The 25,385-nt window shown below is 42.3% G+C and overlaps 1 protein-coding gene across 3 annotated transcripts in view; it reads left to right on the plus strand.

Annotated features, from left to right (window-relative positions):
* The window catches only part of ntrk3b (neurotrophic tyrosine kinase, receptor, type 3b), a 201,173-nt gene that overhangs the window by 44,804 nt on the left and 130,984 nt on the right, over nt 1-25,385 (plus strand). The window lies entirely within an intron of this gene.

The raw sequence follows: 25,385 nt of genomic DNA on the forward strand, positions 1-25,385 counted from the left end.
CTGGCTTCGGGAAAATTGTGGCACTGCCATTACTGTCGCAACAGCCGCACATCTTAAATGAGACATCCATTATTTGCCTTGGATAATTGGATTCCTATCTGCCCCGGTTCTTTGTGCTGCGGCAGAGCAACATGCCAAAGACGCAGTTCCATTTAGTCAGCTCTCGCCAAATGGACAATTTGTGCAGAGGGCCGAGCATCAGAGAGCCGGGCGAAGAACAAGGTAATTTCTTTAACAAAGGTTGATGTGTCACCTCGTATGACAGCCTGTTATTCCCCAATTTTCCAGGAGTAAACACTGTGAGGAAGTCAGTCACTGTCTTCTACCTGAACACATTGCCATTTGCAATTTCCAGTTGTCAGTTGAGAGGCAGTTTGCTCTCTCCTTACTTCTGTGGATTACTGCTGTTAGGCCTGAACCTCTGCACCTTGCACTGCAGCCGTGTGTGTGTGTGTGTGTGTGTGTGTGTGTGTGAGAGATAGCAAGCAGCAGTTCATATTATGGTTGCTAAAGTAAATTCATTTTGTCAGTCAGTCAGGAACTTAATCTTGTCTGTTAGTAAGGCAGAAAAGTAGTCTGATTATCAAATGTATCTCGTGGTATTAGCTGACTTTTGGGTAACTGATTATCTGTGCACATCCCCGGTGTGTGTGTGTGCGTGTGTGTAGACTTCCTAGAAAAAAGTTTGCATCGCTTGAATCTTTAGGTGATTGGTGAAACTAACTGAGCTCATCAACATTTAATGGCAGTTATTTAAATCCCCCCTTCACTTTAATTTTCTCTCTAGAAAGTGGATTTGCAGAGACAAGGCTTAAAACAAATGTATTGTAACCTTCTCACCTCTTCCTCCCGTCCTCTCACTAAACATAATTGCTATGCAGTGGCAGGGATCCAAAACGTGTAAAAGATATAAGAGGAGATTGGGTGAGAGGTTGGCGATGTCTGTTTTTCCTTTGTTCTCACCAGTGGGGTAACGGCAAATAACACAGTGAATTTCACACCCCTAGTCAGTGATCATTATAATGCAAACAGTTACAGCTGAAACCAAAAAATAAAGACTTTCCAGTAAAGTGATGCTTTTCACCCTGTAAGATCTCACAGGCTCTTTGATTCAGGCTAAAAATGTGATAAACACTATCCTGAAAACCGAAAAACTACAGAGTTTGGGTGTATTTCGCCTCCACTAGGTAAGTTTTCACTTCAACATGGGGGCATTTGCATTGTAATCAGTGAAAGCCCCACCCAAGACAGTCCGTGACAGGCCTCTTTTGTGGTCTTGTTAATGCAGATGGATGGTTGCTAGGTGACACCGAGGATGATGATGTCAAAGAAGATTAATTATTATGCCTAAGCTTAGCCTCAGAGGGCCGACCTCATTGATGTATGTGTCAGACAGGTCCACTCAAAGCTCGGGCTATCAGACGCTCAACTGGTTGCTCCTTTGTGTGGAGAACTGAAGCTCTTTATTACATGATGAGGCCGAAAACAGGCGAAATGAGACACATTAAAGACGTCATGGATGCTGCAAACCTTCTGGCTTTAATCTTTTCAATTAATAATCGTTCACTCTGTTATTTAATACATGTATCATGCATTATTTCGTATGTACACACATTACATACCTTGACTTGATGACTGACAGTTCACTAAATGCCTCCTCTGAACAGCAACTGTCTATTCATACGTTAGCTTCTTTGGATTTCTTAGCACGTTGAACGGTGTATGAGGTACTGTGGTGGTGTCTTGCTCTCTACAGTAACTGAGTGTTACTTCAAAAGCCAGAAACATTTCATACCACATTATTTTGCACGGTTAGTTCAGGTCAGGTTGCGTTAAAAAAAAGCAAGGACGTGCTCGTTAGCCTGCTCCAGCTAAACTCATTATCCGAGGTAGCCTAGCGTCACGCTGACAGAGCACATCAGTTAGCCCTCATCCTAAAAGCCTGTTCTTGTGTAATGCTAAGCCGAAACATACTGTTTAATGTTGTTTACCTTTAGCAAGATAAATAGCTAAAAATATGAGTTGTCCAAAATGAATATTAGCCAGTTTGTTTCTTGTCAAAATTACTAGGACTAACTAGCTATACATTGTCATGCAAGGACACACAAGTCCATGTTTTAACATAAATCGATGTTCATTGGGATATGCGTCTCAAGTTTAATTCTGTTAGCATGATATCATGTATGTAGCGAGGAAGGTCATATTTAAGAGCTCTGGCCAAGGATTTCATTTGAGAGTAAGACAGTTTGAAACACTGAAAAGTAAGCCTGTGGCACTTTTTTCAACTGAGCCATGAGGCTTACGTTAGCTTGATAAACTAGCTATCAACAGATGATGGGGCAGATGTCATTTAAGCCGGAAAAACTGGCAAGAAATAAGCAGCTAGTTTTGTTTACCCCTGTCTGAAACCAAAGAAGCAATGTTTACTAAGCAGTAAACACAGTTAAGAGTTATATCTGCTTCTTTTCATCAATTAACTGCAAAATGTGCTGTGCAAGAACAGAGAGTTTGACAGTGGATGCCTAGGGGATGGAAGGTTATAGTTTTTTTATAGTTGATACGTAAAACAGATAATTACTAATAATTTTAGCGAATGATAATTTTTAAATATAGAAATTCTGAAAGGGAGATATCTTAAAACATTAAAAAATTCCCGCTGAGACAGCTTTTTTAGTGTCTTATTAAGCTAACGTTAGCTTAATTAAATAGCTAGCACTGGCAGTTTTCATTTAAGCCAGCAATACTGGCAAGAAACAAACAGCTGGTCTTGTACACCTCTGTAAGAAATCCAAGATGTATTGTTAACAAAGAATTTCAAACCAACTTTGAAGGTGCATACTGCCACCTACTATCTTGGAGTGTGTACTGCACTTCTTCGTCTGATCTGCTCTGTTTAGCCGATATTATACATTTCCCGATATTGTGCATCCCTAGTGCTTAGTTACATCTGTAAGATTTACTTCATCAATTGATATTGACCTTATGTGTTTGAACAAGAAGGTAGCGCTCTGACTTCCTGTCTTCACTGCGTTATGTAAATTGAAATCTGCTGCTTATTGTGATCACCTTCTGTCTGACATTTGAGGGAATACCTGTCCTGTTAACCTCATAACTCATAACACACTGCAGGCTACAATGTGAGAGACTGCCAGAGCTGGGAGAAAATGAGAGACTTTTTACTACAGCAGTCTGACAAACATCCACTGATATGTACATAGTGGCGCTAATTAGATCAGTTCTCCCACACAGCTCTGGGATCAGCCGTGTTACTGTTATAATCCAGTCATGGTGACCGGTCAGGGTCTTGATGTTTGTGTTTAATTATGTGTTTACAACAAAATGACATCATTAAAAAAGCTGTCTGAGGCTGGCCAGTTCAAAATTTGTGTCAATACAGTATTTATTTATCCAAAACACAAAAAGGGATGCAAATGCAAGACACACAGAGGCAGGAAGCTTTAATGATGAGCTGATATCCAAAGTCCAAAATCTTAAATCCAAACAAGGGGAGAACTAAAGAGAAATAAAAAAGTGAAGACAAACCAGAAGCCACAGAGAACAAAGCAGGAACACAGAGGACACATGAGGCCCGGGAACAAGCACAGGAGCTCAGGAACACAGCAGACGCAGGATGAAAACAGACAAATTGACCAAGGGTAACGGAAAAACACAGACTTTAATACACAAGGGCTAATGAACAAATGAAACACAGGGGTGCACAGAAAGAACAGTGGGAACAAGAGAAAGATAAGTGGAAAGGCACAACAAGACTCGAGAATATAATCTGCAAAATAAAACAGGAAATGACTCAAAACCCTTGAGATTTTTTATTGAATTTAAAGTTCTGCTACAACACATAGTGAGCTATTTGAGCTAGTCAAAACCTAGAAAACGCCCAACCCAGCCTAGATTTGTCCCTAAGATTGTCTATTTCAATGCGATTCCACAAACCACATTTAAAAAATATATCAGTGTGTTTCTTGTGGAGGTTACTGGGGAGATGATTTTGGATACTGAAGCACAGGCAGCACTTTTTAAGCTTTAGACGCTGTAGCTAAAGAGAGCTGAGCAATAATAATAGTGGTAGTGGTCAGTCGATAAAGTAGCTAACCTAGATCTTCATGAATGAATGTAACCATAGCACTAAAAGCAATGCTTTTAGTGCTATGCGTCCTGTTACCATGGCAAATGCTCCAGTTAAGTGACAGGACGTGTTGGAAGTTATTATGGGGGCTCAGAATAAGGTGGATAAATCTGTGTGAAACCCACAATATTTTATGTTAGCCTCAAATAAAACTGAATTCAGTATAACATATTCTGTGAGAGTGTTTTATTGGGATCAGCAGGATGTTGGAGGTGCAGAGATGTTGCAAGCAAATGCGTTCACTAACCCTGCAGCCTGCTGATGTGTCCTTGAGCAAGCCACAGAACCTCTCATTTTCTGCTCAGACAACCCAGATGAGAGCTACATAACCTAAAGGTGAATACAAATGTGCGAGGCTGCACTAAGCTCCAGACTGTGATTAATTCCTCTGCATTAAATCTGTGTAACATACACTCATGACACAAATATTTGAGCAGCACTCAGAATTAACGTCCTCGCAAGTTGCAAACAGGAAATCAACAAACTGTGATATTTACTTTTTAAACACCTAGCTGATGCTTTTGTTTGGTTAATGGTTCACAATTAGTGTTTCAAACTGAGAGTCAACGAAACTGTATGTCCTGATGTTTTAAAAGAGATCTATTACGCTTTTTCATTTTTTTCCCTTTCCTTCAGTTTTATAAATGTTCCTGTGCATGTAAAAGACCTTGAAACTAAGGAGCTCCTCTCTCCCACAGAAAACACTGCTCCTGAAACGCCTCGTCAGTAGTCTCGCCTTTAATTCCGTGACTTTGTGACATCACAATATGTCACCACGTCACACAATTGCATCATTTACGCCTATCGCCTACTTTGGCACAAAAGAATTGATTTAGCACAGCTGCTCTATTGTTGCTAGCAGTGTTGGCTCAGGCGTGTGTGAGCCGACCAATCAGAGCAGACTGGGTGTTCAGGAGGGAGGGCCTTAAAGAGACAGGAGCTCAAACAAGAGGGGGAAATACAATTTCATATATTTATAAATGATCAAATAGTATCTTTTTTTGGTATGTGGCCATGGGATAATGCCCTCAAGTTTGTTCTTTCAATTCACGTCAGCTTGTATTATTTCTTACATAATATACAAAGATCACAGTTTGCTCCTCAGTAAATATTTGAGTGGGCGTGGGGGACAGAGACGTGTCGGAGTTGAGAATTCTAATCTATTGCAGCTCGTTTACAGTAAAAGTGTTTGCTAACTTAACACAGGAGTGCAAGTTATTGGCCAAAGTTTGTATCTTAAGTAAATTAACGAGTATTGGTATGAAAACTTTTCTCTTGTCGAGCGATTTGAAAAGTTTCTCTGGGATATCTGCTTTAAAACGAGCGCTCATCAACTAAACATATTACTGTGTTTGTCTCAGTGGCACCAGTGACTCAGCAGCAAATCCCCTCTCACCAGTTGTTGTGGCTGGAGAAACTGATGAAACAGCCTTGAACCTCTTAAGTACCATAAAGGGACACCAAAGGGACAATCTGTAATATTTTGCACAGCCTTTGCAGAAAATGACCATGATCAGTGCCAGGAAGTCTTAAGTCGCCGAGATGAGCCGTCTTGTCTGTACACCATATGTATTTCATGCATGACCTCTGCTCCCTGGACTTCCCTGAGTGTGTGTCACCAAACTGTTGTACGACTTCCAAAGCCCAGTTTTATTTGCACATGTATTGGAGAACACACAGCTGCCAGACAACATGGGGAAATGGTTCCCTTGGCACATTCACATCCTAATTTCACACCACAAAAGAAAATGAAATAATTTACACTTCCGTGGGCTGTTTTCCAGTAATAGCTCTCTGTTATCTGCAGGCTTCAGCATCAGGAGAACATGCTGGTGATACAGTACTCGGCTGGAGTACACTAGTGTTGCAGTTTCTACTTTGTGCCATTGAACTAAAAATTGGTGTTTTTGTGTTTAATGTGGTTTATAGAGCTGTGTGCTGTATACTTACTTAACACAACCAATAAAGAAGATTGATCAGAAGATAAAGTCTTTAATGCAAGGAGTCATTTCATTAAGACTACAACCTTAAAGGCAGCGCAGGTTAAACCATTGACTGTATCAAATATAGACGCAGCTTCTGGCTCTGAAAAGTGAAGCCTTAAACCTGCATTCTTCCTCATGACCACAAGGGGCTGCACTGGTTGCAAAAAGAAGTCTGATTGTAAGTAAGCTTATGAGAAAATGACCCTACTTCTCACTTGATTCATTACCTCAGTAAATAGTTTCCTAATGAGTTCATGGTCTCAATCCCTAGTTTCAAGTGTGCTTCAGTGCAGCACAATGTTCACTTTGTAAAGTATTGTCCCATTTAGATTGGAGTAGAAGATAAAACAGGGTGTGGCTACCTTGTGATTGAGAGTGTCCTTGGGTTCTCAGTCAGATCCAATCAGGATATCCTCCCCAGCTCCACCCACGTGTCCAAATATGGTTCCTTCTGGCTCCAAAAAACCAAGATGGTGACAGCTGTAATGCCAAACTCAACGTGGCTTTAGACTTGATCGGAGCTATCAGTTAGCTAGAGTCGCACTGGATATAATGGTCGTGGCCTTACTGCATCACTGCTCCTGTGGTCTGGGCCAGGTGAAGGGTTCAGACGAGGATAACCATCAGATTTTACTGTAACTGAGTCGCTGTTTTATCATTTTGGACTAAAACAAGTGGTTCTGTTTTCTCTGCCACACTCTGTTTCTTAATTTAGACCAGCTCCACGCTCAGGGAAGAGGCCCAGGCAACTAAATCACAATTTTGTTCATTGGGATGATTAAATAGACATTAACAAATGGCCTTTAAAAAATAATTAAATATTAAAGTTAACTTAATATCACACTCAGTTAAATGGTGAGTGGAAGTAATAACAATCTGCTGGCTGAACACAGATGAGCTGACGACTCAGTTCTTGCTCTCCTTATTGCACACATAATAGCAAGGTAGAGAAAGACTCACTATTGTTTTAAATGAACAAGAAGCACGGCAAAGTATCCGTCCCCCCGACTTTACCTTTAAGAGTCTCCTTCAATAATTGTGTTTCAGCAGATGTGTGGAGGCCTGAGCTCAGTCTTCATTGTCTTTGCGTCAGAAATGGACTCTTTTTTATTTTAACAGGATCTGTAGTTTCTGCCCGGCGATAGCCGCTTTACTCTAACCTGCAGAATGTGATGGTGGAGATATAAGGGACAGGAGCCCTTGTGAAATGTCTTTAGATAAAAGTAATTGTATGAAAGCTTTAATCTCCTTCAGAGTAGTTTGAGATTACACACACACACACACACACACACACACACACACACACACACACACACAGATGCTTGGTGCCACTGAAGGTGTCGTGCTGTCGTCTTACATCCTGCGTTGCCTCCCGTGCCAGTGCTCACAGTAAATGCACATCATCATGTGTATTGGAGATTTATGTTAGATGAATGTATTGTGTTGTCGCAGCATTGCAAGAGGACTGTAGTGGGTTAATCCCATTATTATTAAATCATTATTGCCTATTGCTCATTATAGCCTCCTCCAATTGGGTCTCTCCCACGCTCGCACAGTCACAAGCGTTTGAGAAGTGGTTATATGACCTTGCTTTGCTTGGTCAGGCAGGCAGAGGAGGCATGCCATTGAAAAGCAGTCACACACAGCTGGATTGTGCCCCAGCAGTTTAAAATGCACCATTTTCACCCCCTTTGGTTGAGGACATGCATCCATTTATATTTTTGTCCTGTGATGACTGTATGTGTACTTGACCACACGGACCCTTTACATAACCTGACTCACTTTACTGGAATATTCAGCTGTCAGTCTGTATATACAACGTGATGATTATATGACAACCATTTTCCCTGAACCTGTTCTACAAAAATACTTTGAATACTGCATATAAAGAGTAGTATAAGAGTAGTGCTGTTGGGAAGGTTTCCTAGAGATACTGTTAGTCCTGGAGATAGTTCTCGTCCTTGAAGTCTTTTCTCTTGTAAAATTCAGTAAATCGTGTTGATTGTCGGTACGTCAAATACAACACATCCTCTTGTCAGGCTCTTGAAGTGATCAGTGATCAGAATGATTTTGTCTCGCCGTTAGCAACTGTCTTTTTTTTCTCTTTTCTTTGACTTTCTTTTTGTCCTTTCAAACTTCTTATCATGACATTCTGTGACAGCTGTAATTATTTGCTGATTGACGGATGAGTCTGTCTCTGGGGGGACTATTTCGCCTCCTTTTCTTTATTTTCTCTGTGGCAGCAGAAACATTTAAGCCATCATAAACTCTTGCAGGTTAAAGTTAAACTAAACACATCTAGGTGGATTAAGTCTAAATCACACATTGTAAATAGACTTGAAGAAACCCCTAGCCAAGTTTTAGCTGCAAAAAATTATTAAAAAAATAAGAATAACAATAGAAACATGCTCTCCCATGGATGTACAATGAGAACTGGATACAGCGTCACTGGCAGAGCGCCAGGAGACTTCCGCTGGCCCAGTCAGCTAACTTCCAGTTTAACCCCGGCTAACTTAAACAGGGATATAATCATCTAAAGTTGCAATTTGTGTGAATTTTATTTGAAAACATCCCCAGCCCCTCATAGTCCAAATCTCCTGAACTAGCAGTGTAAACACCAATGCTCCCCCGATGCTCTGAGCTAACTGACCTAATTAGCTAATGAGGGTTACAGTTAGCAGCTGTTCACGGCTAATCTGGTGGTATCCTGCCCCCTATTGGTTTGGAGTATGAATTTGACAGGTGAGCAATTACTGCACCTTAAATCGTGCGGCTGCTCGAGACTTTACAAATGTTGTCAGATGGAATGGATCAAATTCTGTTAGTGAATACATTTCATTTCCCAGGGTTGTGACACTAAAAGAAATGTATCCACCATTTTACAGCTGCTTCTTTCACTATGTGAGTTAATGGGTAAACGCGAGGTTCATGGTAATCACATGGATTGGGCACTATGTCAAATTGGCTTCAAAGCCGGGCGCTCATCCTGGGGGCTCGCTCTCTCCACTTAATATTATTACATGTTTGTCTGAATACTTAATTAGTCCACAAATATTATGCAAACCCGCTTTTTCAAATGTAATTCCTTAAATGAAAAAATATTGTGGTTCGACATCTGAGTTTCATGTTTTGGGAAATACTCTAATTGCTTTCTTGAGCAGAGGTGGATGAGAAGATCAGTAACACTCGTTAAAAATGTGCTTATTTTGTCTAAAGGTAAAAAAAATAAATAATGACCTACCAGCACCTTTAAAGCTCATTAGTATGGTCAAGTTATAGCTCAGATGTGTAATTATTTTTTAAATGAACAGACTTTCTGCAGTGTTATCTCATGATAAGATAACTGGTAGGTGTAATTCTACCATTCGATCAGAGCTAGCCCCGACTGTTTCCAGTCTTTGCATTAAGCTAAGCTAACTGGCTGCCACCTATTAAGTGTAGCCTGTTCTCATCTAACTCTCTGTAGGAAAGCCAATTAGCATTTTTCCCAAAGGTTAGATTAAGACTCGTGACTTGCATGTAACGCCGGGCTGGGTGACTCAAACCTCTGATTAGCACCAGATGACAATGGCTGACTGCTAGCTAGGTGGAGACTCGTCAGTGTCATTTCAGCGATCACTTCCTGTTCTGCCGCTCCCTTTGATCCCTCCAGGTGTGAATACCCAGTGTTCTCGCTCCGCTACTGTGACATTCATTTCACACACATTTATCTTCAACACAAACCATCAGGTGGAAATGAAGTCAACAAAGGTGCCACTGCGAGGTCTCGGGCTTTCAACTTATTTCTGCCACTGCCGGGTCCAGTTCTCCATTTGATGTTGCTGGCCGGTCAGGCTTCGTGCGCTGTGCTTGTCCCCGCCTGTGTCAAATTAAAGGTCAGCGTCTGGATGGTGAGGCAACTCTTCTCTTTATTCCAGTGCAGCCGAGGGAGAGGCCCAATAAATCTGGAGGGAACGTTGTCACCAGGGAGTCGGAAAGGTCACTCCCCACAGGGTGAGGGAAGTGGAGAGACTCTCTCATTAAATCTTCCCGGCTACGTGTCTTTTTTATTTTTTTCTATTTTTTTATTTTTTCTATTCCTAAATGTCACTTTCATACTCGGGTCAGCTGGCCGACTCGCCTGAGACCACCTTTAATTAGAAGTCTGATTATTCTCTGTTTACCTTGTCGAGGCTTTTAAACTCTCTGCTTTCTCTTCCTCATTCCTTTAAAATAGACTTCCTTCTCCTCGTCCTGTTCCTCCTCCTCCTCCTGCGTCTTTCTGAAAGAGTGACTCCGTCAGGTTTTTTCCTGTAGCCTGATCACTTCAGGTGGCGGCTGACTGGGAGATGAAATGGTTACCCGGCTGACACCTTCAGTCACTGTAGTGTGATGCCTGGTGCCTCTACAGGCACATAAAAATAGAGCAGTGATCTCCAAGGTGTAAATGAATGCTAAACCATGATATAGTGTCTGTGTCAAGCCTCTTACATTCACACTCAGAGCTGTTAACAGACGCTCCAACCCAGAGAAAGCAGAAAGGGTCCGGTGTAATTGCCAGAGATCAACCAAACATGATCATGTTTTAACTCATTGCCACTGGAAGAAACTGAACTTGAGACCTTTTCTCTACTAGATGAGCTCTGCAGCCGCGACTACACACACGGCCAGTGTGAAAAGGTGAACTGTTAAGTGTGTATTAAATGTTTCTTTTTTACCTGGTATCAAGGGTAAGAGGAGCTAGTTTACCTGTATCAAATCATTCAAAAAAAGTCCTCATGACACCATAACCCTTCTCGCATGAACACACTGAGGTGGCAGTAAACCGGTGCTTAGAAAACGGACCGTAACCATTCTGAAGTCATTTTGAAACCCAGACAAGCTGGAGAATGGTGAGTAGGTAGGGAGACAGGCTTAAGGTTTGGGTGTTTTGATGTGGGTCGACGAGATACCTACAGTAGAAGACCGTCAGCTCTCCCCCTGTGGAGAAGCAGCCGACAGGGAAGCAGAGCATTGCACTGCTAAACGGCACCAGTAACACATATGTTAGCCACCTAAAAGAAGGCACACCTAAAAAAAAATATATCTGTTAAAGTGTACGCTATATTTTGATCCTTTCCGGTGCTTTACATATTACAGTGCTGGGCAGGCACAGCTGTGCTTGTGCGTAGGAATACAGATGTTGCGTGTTTGAGGGACTGTAGTCCCAAAGGAAAAGCTGTCTGGCGACAATGTAAAGCGCCAAAATTCCAAATTCCAAAGGTCCGACTGTCAGAGCCGTTTAGCAGAACGATGCCCTTTGAGGACAAAGGCCAGATGTTAGTGGGATTTTTCTGTCCAGTTGAAAGGGGTTAAACGAATAATGTGAAGCGGGGTGCTGTTAAGACACATTCATCCTTTCTCCTCTGGGAAAAACACATTTCCTCTCTGGTAAAGAATAGTGACAGCTTCAGAGCCTTTATAAACAAGTAATGTACCTGCTATTACTGGAGCTGTTTCAATCTGTCACTGGGTATCTTCTCTGTTTACTCTCATTAACAATTCATGATTTTAGATGTGAACAAGGCCTTGTTATGCCAGTTTATGATGAAAAAACCCTCTCAGGGTACACGTGTCAGCTAAACACAAGTCTAGTTGTCGCAGTTTAAAGTCTCTCTTTGACTGCACAACAACATCTTTAAGGAAGATAATTACAACTCCTGAGATCAAAATCAGTGTGGTTCATTAATGCCTACAGAGTCAATGTTTAAGAACAGAGAAAGCTGTAAAGAACATCATTTAGATAAAGCTACTGTGATTGCTACACCATCAAATATCTACTACTGTTCTCCCGAGAGGAAAATATTTCCATCTGTGTTTAGACTTCAAATTATAGCAATCCAGAATACATTAAAATAACTATTCAGCTGTGTTTGCAAAGCTATACAAGTGAACACAGTGATGTGGGCTAGCGTAAATGTTTTGCTTCTGTGGGAGTCATCGCCTGACTTTTGATTCTTTAACAAATGCATAACGGCTGTTTATCTCTCCCCATCCTGTCCTTTCTCAGTTTAGCATTGCTCTGGAGGAGGACTTCCTCCTACACTCAGGCTGTACCCTTTGGAGACCGACACTATTTATTCCAGTGAGCCTTCATTTCCATCAAATAATACACATGCGGTATGAAGCTGGGTGCACGCCATACATACAGGCACTGGATGCATACAGTGCACTGCAGAATCTATCTCTGAATCAACAGCAACTCGGCTGAGATCACACTGCCCACTGTGCTCTGTGTGGTCGCGTTCCTGCTTTCCGAGTGTGTTAAATTGGAAGTTGGCGTTGCTCCGCGGGTAAAGGTTGCGTGGACCTGATTCACTCCCACAGGCCGACCCGCCGCTCGACGCTGCCAGGGCTGAAGCCATGTGACTGTGGGAGATAGCTGATGGGGAGGTGAAGGGTACTTCAGGATCTCCCTCTAACATTAGATGTTGTAGTAGACCACCCCCGCCATTTTTGAAAAAACCTCACCACCCACAATGCATCACATGAAATCACTCTTTAAGTGTAGGAACCGGACGTGTTGTTGCTGTGCCAGCTGCTGTGTTGCTGCAGTCGATGAAACACACTGCTGTTTGATAACGCAGTCTGCTCCCTGTCCGGTTGCTGTTCTGGAGTGGGGATAATGGATTTTTCCAGTATGGAAAATGGTGAATTTTTCATGACGAAAATAAAAAAGTGCAACTCAACAACAGAGGAGAAGAACACATTAGAAGCGCCAGTTAAACAGGGCATATAGTGAGGCGAGGCTTATTTCCCAGACGTGGAAGTTTGAGAGAGCAAACAAGCATTTCAAATTGAATCAGCACATTCATAAATTTATACTGAGTTCAAATTTACATTCCGTCCTCATGCTTGGATGCTTGGATGTGCTTGTGGCTAATCTCACTGTAAACACAAACACGAAGGCTTGCCACCCCCTGATAGTGGTGTCATGGAGCATGGTATCTGCCGGCGGTGTGGACTGTGGGGAGAAACGCTCCACTGCTCACCGACCGACTATCTGCCACGGCTTGACCACTGGGACACTCGCTGGTTGTGAATGGAGTGCATCAGTCTATGCTTTTCGGTCTATACTGTCTATACTGGTTGTTTTTCATCTATGAAATGAGCTCTGTGGCTGGGCAGAGATTGTACAGAGCGCAGACTGATGTTGATGAGCACAGGTCCTGAATACAACATGTAGACAAGTGAGTCTAGTGCTCTGTCAAACAGAAAGGCTTGTCAGACATGCTAAAGGGCCCGTCTACAGGCTGACTCACTAAAAGATGTGCCCACTCCAATCCATAAAGCTCCATAAATTCTACTTTTGTGTCCGCGGAGCCATTAGGGTCAGCATGACATCAATTTATTCTGTCTGCTCTGTTATCCATGCCAGGCCATAATGGAAGAAGTCTGGTGATATTCTATATTTGCTCATTATCAAGACCAAAATCATCCGATGAACAACAAGATCCAAAATGACAATTTCTACATGTTGTTTTAAGTGTCTGACTGCAGACTGGCTTCTCTGTCACAGACAGAGTCGCAGCTGACTCGTATAAATGGGACCAACGTGGGTTGAATGAGCATCTGTAGGTCCAACTTCTACAGGCTACATCTCGGGTATGAAGTGATGATCATCTCTACGCTGTGTTTTTATAAACCATCATAATGTAGTCTTTAATTACCTCTCCCTCGCACCGTCTCACTCCCTCTTCCTCTCCTCAGGGCACAGGTGGGCACATTCAGTCTGGATGGTAGAGCAGCGACAGCTGTGTATATACTGAGGAAGTTGATCAGCAGTTGACTGTTTTGTTTTCTTTTGCAATCTTGTGTTGCTGTGGCTCTCACAGCAGGTGCTCCCAGTTATAAATTGAGTCACACTGTCTCTATAAATGGACATACAATGCAACTAAATGGTCACAGTCTGCAGCCTTGTGTAATGTACATTGGGTGACATGTTCCTTCAGTTACCATGACCATAAGCACTGAACTTATTTTTCACATCAATCCCACAATAATTTAAATGCAACCTAACCATAACCAGTCATCAAAGAGATGAAGGAGTTCTGAACTCAGATACAAACCATAATAACAAAACTTTCACAGCTCACACAAGCTGACCATACCCCCTCTGTATGAAGAGTTATGGTTGAATGAAGTCAAATATCTCAAACTAAAGAGAGCTGGAGGTTTTCTCAGTAGTTGGCTAACCAAGTGAAAATCACACAGAAAAGAGAACATTGATACCAAATATTGTCAATGGAGGATTTTGGGGGTTTATGACTTAGATCTTATATTGTAGGTTTAGCCATCATTTCTATTGGTTATGGTACCACTGTACTCACCAAAGTAAAAGCTGAGATCAGAGGGTTGTAAGCCCACCAACAGTTAAACAAAAATACTTTATTACTGTAATGTCACTAATAATCCTGTACGGCACTGGGAGACATGTTCCAACTGTTTCTGACCAACATTGTTATTTGTTCTGAATCAGTTTGGTTAACATCGGGGTTTAACTGAAACCTGTATGACTACAGACTACGGAAATCACTTCTGTTAGTGTTACCAAAACTAATAGAAATGATTTCAAATATTTTGACTCTTTCTGCATTCTTGTGGTCCAGAACCACTTAATGCAACTTCAACACTAATTTACTATATGGAAGCAAGCTGCTAGTGTGTGTTTGGATGTGTGTGTGTGTGTGTGTGTGTGTGTGTGTGTGTGTGTGTGTGTGTGTTGGTCAGTGTTTCTTTAGGGTCTTAATTACTTTTCTTGCTTCACTCAGTCAACGTCCCAACAAATTGATGTGGGAGTGATGCATTGCAATGAAACGCCACGTCTGGCTCAAACCACACGTGAAAATTTAGTAAGAAAAGAAATGTGACGACGAAGAGGACGGACGGAGAGAGGGATTCAGAAGTAGAAAGTGTGACACACTACAGGCTGCAGGTAGATACAGACAGGAGAAAGAGCGAGCAAGAGACAGAGAAATTAGGCATGAAAGCAGCACTAAAGGAGAAGGAGGCTTTCACCTCAAGGCCCATTCAGAGAGACGGAGAGTAGCCAGGCTGTGCGGGCAATCTTTACATCCATAATCACAGCACTCTAGCAGAGCCTAATGCTTTATGACGGCTGTGCTGGTCCTGAGACAGCAGTGGGTGGTTGTGGGTCGCGGTGTGCCACAGGAATAATGGCTTCAGTTAATCTGCAGTACAGGACATTCAGTCTCAGAGGACTCCATGTCAACTGGCGTGACTGGATCGATAGCGTCTGTAACACTGAGCTTTCTCCTACCGCCTCAAGTTCAAACCTCCCACCGACAGTTCACTGCATCCTCACCTTGCTGCCTTCACTTTACCGACGTCGCTTTTGATCTCTCGAGTGTTGAACAACCAAACGGGGGGGGGGGAAATGATCGAGGTGAGACAACATTTTCTTTACGTGAGCTGAGGGAGCAGCTAAAAATAGTTGCTTTCATCTCGGGGAAGGATTGGTTCTAGGTGCCGTGCAGGAGCTCGTCTGCGGCGCTCCGTCCTCTCAACCAAGATGCTGGAGCGCTTTCAAGTTGCGATGCAGGGGTTCGGACATGCGGTGTCGTCATGCTCACCTCTCACAGCGTTAACTAACTGCGTGTCTGTCAGTGGAAGCTGGAGCAGCGGCAGCAGAAGCAGCAGCATCCCTTCTCTGAGGCAGCCAAATCCTGCAGGCCAGATGAGCTTCTGTGACTCCTGAGGCAGCACTTTGCCCCTGGCCCCCTCCCCTCTGCTCACTTCCACCCTCCTCCATCCTCCCACATCACTCGCCACTCACTCCGAAACCTGTGCACTGACAGACAGTTGTCTGACTGAGGCCTGACACTCGGTGTACACAGCGCCAAGCCCTTCGACACAGGCGCCGTCAATCAAACGACACTGGCGAGGAACCCTCAGATGTGTTTGGACAAGAGGATGAGGATTTCAGCCGCGCAGATTGCTATTTACTGTGCCACGGGGGGGAGAGGATCAGGCCTTTCCTCCCGAAGCCCTGTGGCTCTGCTGCCTGGCCTCTGGATGGAGCCCACTGGCCTCTCATACACGGAGGTTGTGTGGCGCTGTGAGAGTGTGGCAGTGGGCTGATTTCCCTGTGACAGAGACAGATAGAGGGGACTGACTTTGATAATGTGAAAAAGGAAATAAGGTTTTTTTCCCTCCTGTGTATCCAGGGAGGCTGATAAGATGGCTGTTTGGAGCGTTACCGGTACAGTCTGTTTCCATCTCCACACTTCTCTGTGTGAGAAGACTCAGAATCACAGAGTTCAGCTTTAATAACATGTTGTTGAACATTTGGTTCCCCAAAATTATAATGAATAATTGTAATCTATTAACACAGTTTTGGCCTTAATCATCTTATTGTTCGTGGCTGAACAGTTAATCATTTAAAGTCAATATCATGATTAGGAAGGGTATAATTGTCAAGGCATAATGCAAGAGCGGCAATTTAAATTATAACCTACAAAGTTAATCATATCAGCAACTGTTCATTTCATTGGCTGCACTGATAACTGTCTCAATGAGGCAAACTCCATGTAAACCGATAGGGCAGGCAGGAGCCGCAGCAGCTCAGCAACGCAGCCGACACGCACTACACCAGCATCCAGTGTGGCCAGGATGTAAGACGAGCTCAACTGCCCGGTCAACTCATCCTAAAACACACATCATTCAAACTCTAGATAGACAAAATAAAACTCACCAGGACGGTCTTGTTTTTTTTTTTGACACAGTCATCTCTGGTTTGGTCAAAATATAGCCTCAATTCTGCAACTAAGATGCGAAAAGATCCAGAGGGGATGTCATATCCACTGCCCTTCACTCAGTCTGGAGGCTGGTTGATTGAGACCCGTCGCCCACGGTGACTCCCCCGGTCGTCCGAGGCTGTGGTGCAGGCAGACTTCACTCATCTAATAGGGCCACTAGCTAATAGCAGCTAGCATGGCAGTTAGTTGCTACAGCCAAAGATAGCTACACCAAAAAGTAGCATTATCGTCCACTATGCTGCTCCAGTGAGCAGCAGTAAGCGGTTATGCTGCCCCCTACAGCTCTGGAGCTACCTCTGAATTATTACAAATTATACAGTACTGGGGAACTATACAGTAAGTAGCTCTTATAAATGAATATATTGCCACATTAAAATGTCATGTTTATGTTCCGAATATAAACTGATCCCTGTAGTCTCTTAATACATGTGGGCTCAATTAGTGACTTATTCTAAAGAAAACAAGGCAGGTACTTTTCTCTAAATGACTGGTTCAAAGAGCCCCGCGACATCATCAATAACAAGAAGTATACAATATATTGAAATGAAATAATCACAATTTAAATTGCAGCTGCAATATTGTTTAGTGAAATTGCAATTCAATACTTTCCTTCAATCATTCAGCTCTAATTGGGACCATAGTCTACAGCAGTGTCACACATAATTTCAAAGTGTGTTTTTGCAGTTTGTTTAACCTTGATTAGAAGCATATGCGTATGTTATTATAGTGACGAAATTTAAAATACGATCAAATGAAGTGTGTGCTCGAAGCCAGCAGGTTATGGATTACTGAGCCTCCGCATTAAATGGTTTTACAGCCTAGATGACTATTGATCTTCAAAGTAGCCCGCACATTTCACAGAAAAACACTATTTGAGCCTCGTACCCCAGCCGCAGAGATGAGACAGCTCGAGTGAGTGATAATTTTCAGAGGTGCTAACTCCCTGCCTCTCTCCAAATGTCCAAAAGACTCTGAAGTGATGTTAGCAATCACAGCTTAAGACTCACTGAACCCTTTGATAATCAGTGGCGCCTTCTCTCATAAATGTCACCGTGAGTGTGCGGCGCTGCACACACTCATGCACACACTCCCATTCTGCAGTCATTATCACCGTCCACATCAGAGCTTTTTAATTTCATTTCCTTGTGCTCTCTGTTTTTTAATCCTTTTTCTAGTGGTGTGAATCGTTTCCTGTCAGACTTTTCTTTTCAATTTCGACACATTCCACAATTTCTTTTATAAAACATAATATGAGACATTGTGAGTCAAAGCAAATATGTGACTATTCTATTTATCCATTAGTATTTAATATTTTAACTTTGTTAAGATGAATTATTATAGTGTGACGGAAATAAATCATTATATTTTCATTTCAAAACTGATGTTCTGTTCCACACAAACAGCAATAAACACAGTCAGTGATACACTGACATTTAGTCACTCCCTAAGAAAGGACAGATCATTGTTTACTTCAGTTGTTGACTCAGTGTCATATTTGGTATTTTTAGTTAGGCTGTATGGGCAAGTGACCCTGTAAAAAAAACAAAAAACAGCCCATGGCTTCACAAACAGGGCGGTTTGGGCCAGTTGAAAGTAACAGTAGCATTATCCTCTTACTGTTAGCTTGACTACAACAATGATCCACTTCTCAGTGACTTTACCGTTTATTGCACATCATTGTAAATGAGGTTTGAGCTGGTACTGCGACATTTTATGATACAGTTGCACCACATTACGATGTTATGATTATAGACGGCATTATACACAGAAGTCTCAAGCATTTTGTAGATGTCTTGATGTAGGTATGTGATGGGGGAATGTATCGAGCTAGCAGGAGAGCAGCGAGTCACACATACCTACACAGAAAAAACATGAAATGGGTGAAAATTATGAATCATGGGCTGCTTTGAATCATTTTGTCAGTTCAGTTTTAAAGTGTAATTTTACACATTAAAGTGTGTCTACAGGTTTTGGGCAGCACTTCTGCATATGTGAAAACAGTAGTATAAAGCCTGTTGTGGCTCCAGAGGAAGCTGATGTTACCTGATGAATTGACTCCAGTGATGTAACTCAATGGCTAAGTTGCATTGTGGGTAATCTAGGCGTCAGATTTGAAAAGTCGCAGACTCATTATGGACAGTTTATGAAAAAGTCGAACCAGCAGAACCAGATGTCACATTTATATCTCTCACTTTCTTCTCGCTTTGAAAACCTGGAGCCTACATTACCCATGATGCAACCTTTCCACTGAGTGGAAATTCATCAGATTACATGCAGCTTCCTCTGGAGCCATAAAAAGGCTTCATACCACTTTAGTAGTATACACTTCATACACAGTAGTACTCCCCAAGACCTGTTAACACACTTCAAGGTGCAACATTGGTGGAGTTACCCTTTAAGACCTGTAGTCAGTGACTATGTAGTTTGTTACTGATGTATGCACCCATGTAAATACATCATAAGCATTCAGAACCACAGGAGGGCCGAGAGAGAGAAAGTTACTTGAAAAGATTTTTTGACAGCTGTATTGAGTTTGTGTTTCATGCAGACTTTGGGTTGGATCTGTGGTGCAACATCAAACCAAAACTGAGTTCATTCATCAACGCTTGCAATTTTCATCTATTCCTGATGTGAGTTCAAAGTGTTTTTTCACTGGACCAAATCTGTTGGTAATAAGCATATATGCTTAAAAGTTTAGTTGTAAATATATTTCTTCTTTGGCAACTACAGATCAGCTCAGTCAGGACTGAAGTGTAAGTACCAGTCCACTGCACCGCCTCCCTTTGACAAACTGCTCCGTTTTGTTCAGCTTTTGATATTCCACAAAGTTTTCCAGGTGCAGATTTAATGCAAACCATTCGGCTCTGGCTGTAATTAAATCTGTTCTGCTAATGATCCAATTAAATCTGAAGAAGTTAGAGAAAGGCTATGGCAGTTTAATTAAGTCGTGTCAGCGGAGAGTAAAACATTGGCATCGTTGGCTTCACAGTTGGCTCACTGGCTAACTCAGACTGGAGAGGAATACTCTGGCCTCTTGTTTGAATGGTTACTGTGTGATAAAACATACCAGCTTCTCACTTCCTCACGCACAGCTTGAGGCAGCTTGCTTCTGTGCTCTATGCTGTAGCTCTATAGATACTCAACACGCTAATCATTTCTTTTCCACCATTCTCTGTTTGACACTGTGGAGGCTCTGTTGTAGCTTACACGTGGAAAAAAAAAGAGCGCGGCATGACAACAATGGAACAGTAGGTCACTGTAAGACCACCGCGGGGGATTACATCCAGTAGGATTGACAGGTTAGAGTTGGATATCGATTGTTCCTTTTCTACTTATTGGCCTGTTTCCATTATTTCCTCGAGAAATTAATGCCAGAGGGGAGGAAGTAGTAATCTTGACCTGCCAGTATGAAACATCTATTAACTGTATTTACTGAAGGCAAACGGCAAGAAGGGCCAGTGGGTTGGCACAAAAGGTACAGCACCTGTTTGCAACATGTCAAACGTAATTAGTGTTTTTATTCTCAAAAAATGTGTTTTTTAGCAAACATCATGGAAAGGTTGGTTGGTCCGTCAACCAGTTCTGTCCAGACTGAAACATCTCAACAACTGTTGGATGGATCATGATGCAATTTTCTACCAGAGGATGCAAGCAAAGTGCAGCAGAAGTTAGCTATAGCAATAGCAATAAACCAAATGGTCAACATCGTAAACATTGTCCCTGCTGAAAATTTGCAGGTTAGCGTTGTCATTGTGAGCGTGTTGCCTGGGCAACATCAAGACACAGGCATCCCAGGCACATGTCTAGGGCCTTCTTGCCACTAGGGGTCCCATACAGAGGAGGAAAGAACTGCCTACTTTAAATAACATTTAACATACATTTTAAAATAATTGTAAAAAATATAAAATCCCTTAAGAATAACATCTCCAGTCTAAACCTGATGTTTATATATTTTATTTATTCATTTACAAACACACAGAATGTTAGCTAGACTTTCAGCAGGTACATGAAAAATATCATCTGCCTCCAGTAATCTGTCCATTTAATCCGGCCCTGCACGTTGCCATGGCATTTAGCTCTAAGCACCGCTGTGTCACTTAGCTGCTAGCATTGATGTAGACTGTTGGAGTTGTTTCAAGTACATTTATTCTATATTGCCATTTCATTTAAATGTTTACTCATTGAAAATGATGTATGTATATAGTCAGGTATCTCAACACGGTCCTTTCCTCTCTCGGCCTCTTTGTCTCGGCTCGCTTCATCATAAATCCCATTACTCTGCTCGTAGTCGTGAGGTTCATTCATTTAGTGTCACCGAAACTGAAGTTAGCCAAGATGCACAAAATGATCCCTAATAGGATGTTTGGCAGAGTGCTAGCCAATGACCTAGGGGCTGCTGGGAGGCCAGGCTGTCTGAGCTGTCTTTACCGGGCCTGGATCTGCATGGCCCGCGGCCCTCTGTCTCCAGTGGGGTGATGGGAATTAAGATCTGGCAGCCCCGGCTGGGTCAAGGTGGCTTCCTGCTGTCTGAGACTCGCAGGGATGCCCGGCTCATTGCCAGCCACGTCACCCCTGCCAGTTTAACAGTACCATCTGCCCCTGCTCCTCCTTCCACTCAGCCAGCCTCGTCAAAACAAGTCAAGATGGCAGCCCCAGGTGGCTGTGTATGACAGCTACGGCAGAGGGGATGCTGGGAGATGCTGAGAGCTGCTGTGCGGTGGTGGCAATCATCCAGGCAGGCCCGGGCTGGTGTTATACCGTACAACCACCTCAACACCTCCTCAGCTGCGAGACAGCGACGTTGCAACCTGCTGCCCCCTCCACCAAACAGACCCCGGGTTGGGGATTTCGAGTTAGCTTTGGATCAGCTCAGAGGCTGGCAGACGGCCTGAACTCTGCAACACGGGAGCTGCCGCAGTTCGATTTCTAAGCTGCTTTTGCTTTGTTTCTGTTTCCTGTTGTTAAAGTCTTAAATTCTGGAAAACTGTATCTGATCTTGAATTAGCAGCAGCCGTCATGAGAAGATTCTGAACACAAGCTGACAAGCTGTTAAAACTTGTGAAAATTCATCTATTCTCATATTGATTTACGGCACTGAGTTTAGAATATAAACCTCAATATGGTTTCTCAAACTCATTTTTATATCACCCTGTAGTGGCTGTAGAAAAACACCATTGTGCTTTAAAGTGGTTAATATTCTATATGTTGCTTTCATAGCTGTTAAATAGTGATTGCGCCCTATGGAGACTATTTAAAGCATGCTAAACACTTGCAGCGTGCTCAACTCTAAGGAGCACAGCTGGCTTGCATTCAAGTAACATTAAACATAATCGTCGGAATTTGAAAAATAGACCAGCAGAGGGTTATTGAATTTATTTAGGGTGTTTGGGCTGTGTGGAAGAGAAATTCATTCAGAAAGTAATTTATAATGTGACTAGTCATGCAAATGTAGTCATATAACCCAAAATAAGTTCATCAAAGCAATATCAATGCGGCGAGACAAACACAAATGTATTATATTCTTCCACAATACATGTATTTGCTTTCATCCATGCACAATTTAATTCCACCATCAACAGGTGGCAAACTGGAAATCAATCTTTTTGTCCATTTTTAAGTCTGTACTTTTAACATGAGCACTGGTTCTTAAGTGACATTTTATGTTAAAAGAGTTATAAGACGCGCAAAAATGAATTCAAAAACTGGTTGATTAGATCTGCCAGTGTCCGTCATCATCGTCCTCCTTTGTGTCTTCTCGCCTGAAATATGAATCTCTCTCTTCATTTTCCTGGACGTTTATCTTCAGGTTCTGTATCCTCTTTTTACCTCATATTTCATGCTCTGTAATGTTGTTTTGCCACGAGCTGATATACAGTCGTTCCGACAGAAGGACATTGACAATACGCGACGTGCGCGGCAATGAATCTTCTTAGAGCTGCAACTGCTTCACTGTAGGTTTAATATAAGCTTAAAGGTAATGTGTGCCTCGAGCAGCAGCTAATTCTTAGTTTACTTTCTCAAACTGTCAGTTCAAACATGAGTCATAAATGGCAGTAAGCTGGGAGCTGGGGACTGTTTACTGCACAATAAGCTTTGTTTTGTGTAACACGCTCTTATATATGCATGGTTTACAGGCAGTTAAATATACATATCTAATTAAAAAATGTATTCAGCATCATCTTCAGCTGGAGTTAAGCATACAGTAAAATGAATAGTCAGGTATATACAGTATGTTGTATTAGCATCACTGGTCCAAAGGTTCACTTAACACCAGTCGAGTCACCATCACTCCGAGTACAGGCAGGTGTTCAACTCACTTTCTAATGATGACATTTGGGCCATGGATACGTTTAATGCTGTTCCACTATTTAGTTTGCAATTTCATGTCTCATCTTCTGCGTATTGTAAATTGCTTTTTATTTCTTATCACATACTTTTATAAAGGCCATTTTCCAAAGAGAAGACATAAAATGGCAGAGGGTTCAAAGGGTTTGCCAAAGTCATGACGGCAAGTGAGTTTATACAGCATCATTCAGACACGAGGCGATTCAAATGACTTCACAGAGACGTAGAAATGGATCAAAATAAGACTCTAAAGGTGTTCTTGATTACATGCAGCCACTAAATGTGTCGCTCCATCTCCCTCCTTCCATTGCAAACACGTCACAGCACCGCTGTTGTTCCAATCATCTGCCCCCTCAAGTGCTTGTCAGTTGTTGCACTAGTTAATGTTGCTAATGCTAGCTAGCTTACAGTAGGGCAGTACAATCAGTAATTTTTAAATATTTTTCCACTAACTGGCAACTACTGATTGCTGACGAAACACAGATACCAGGTGATAGTGTACCAGTGCTGTTATACTATTGGCTCACAAACATTGTTAGAAGCTGGAACCAACCATCAGAATCCTAAATTCTTAAAACAATCATTTTGGACCCGACTTTTTTTTTTAATATAATTATTGATTCACAGTTATAATAATGTATATATGTACTGTAGAGACAGAGATATGTTTATTCTGCATCTCTCTACAAGCTCTGTAGATGCATTGTTTCTTTAAAATGATTTGTCTACTTAGAATGTTATCAGTGTGGCCTCTAAGACATTGAGAAAATGTTAAAATTGCATTTAAAAGACAACAAAAACAAAAGCAAGCAACAAAAAAGTTAGAGATTTTAAAAAGAACTGTCTAAGTGCTACATGTCGTCACAGGTGATGTCATCATCGTCTACTCTTTTCATCTCACATCCCTCCGTCTTCCACCCTCCTCTGCTCCCGTCGCGCTCAGGAGGAGTTTAAACCCCGTGCACCCGAGTCGCTGTGATTAGCTCCACTTCCCCTCTTCCTTAAACCATCACTCATTACTGGGAACGCTGAAGAAACGCCACTTGGCCAAAGCCGCTCTGATGTGTGATGCGTGGCAAGGTGATGGTGTTATTGTTGCAGGAGTGCAGTGTGATGAAAGGATAAATGGATCCTGCGGGCTAATGGAGGGAGGCGGCCCAACCTGCAGCCCACTGAGTGGAGCCAGCTGTAACCAAGCCGGGAGGAGTCTCTCCGGCTGGGCGGCAGAGCTGTTTTTCATGTTCTGAATGTCGCCGTGCTCATTTCTGCCGGCGAGAGCGCGAATGATTTGGATGTCACCTGCTAGGGTTATGTTTCTGAAACACGGGGTCCATCCACCTGAATTGATCATTGTCATTCAGCTCACAGCCTCTGTGCTTCGCTCCCTCTGCAGAGACTCTGCCGGCTGTGCAGATGTTAGACATGACTGCTCGGGCTGAGCTGACAAACAGCTGCTGTTCACTAAACCTTATATTTACTGATCATTAAGAGGGAGACGCTATTTCGTTTTTAGAATAAATTGACTCGCTCGCAGCTAATATCAAGCCTTGATGTTGATATTAGCTGCCATCTCTTCAATAATCAGTGTTATTGTTTTCACTCTGTGCTGCTGAAATCCCTTAAACACCTTTTATTTATATTTCTTTCGGCGTCAGGCAGGCAGAGACTGGACCAGACTACCAAGTTATTTCCAACACTTTAATCTGCACTTATTATGCTTTTATGAGCAATTCTCAGCAATATTTGGGGGAGGTGGTCAAGTAATTACTTCCAATTGACTGCCTCTGGAATATTATTCATTTTGATGCAGCTCCTTGGTGAATTTTAGGAAATGCCTCTTGTTGGATTAATATGAGCATTTCTTCTAAATAGAATTCCATCTGCAGTAGCTGGTTTTCAGTCGGCTGTGTTTCTGTTACATCGGTCTGTGTTAATAATCTTACCAGTGTGATGGAGCAGAGAAACATCTCGAACATGCAGGGCAGGAACACCAAAACACCGGCCTGCAGAATATAGAAGAAGTGATGTCAAAAAGTCAAAATCAGAGCTGAACACAATTCTGCCTCCATATTGTTGCCATTGTCATTACTTCCATGCATGTGAGACCTCAGCCTA

The sequence above is a fragment of the Pagrus pagrus genome (genome assembly GCF_965226575.1).
Source record: "Pagrus pagrus genome assembly, chromosome: 1".
Classification (NCBI taxonomy): domain Eukaryota; kingdom Metazoa; phylum Chordata; class Actinopteri; order Spariformes; family Sparidae; genus Pagrus; species Pagrus pagrus.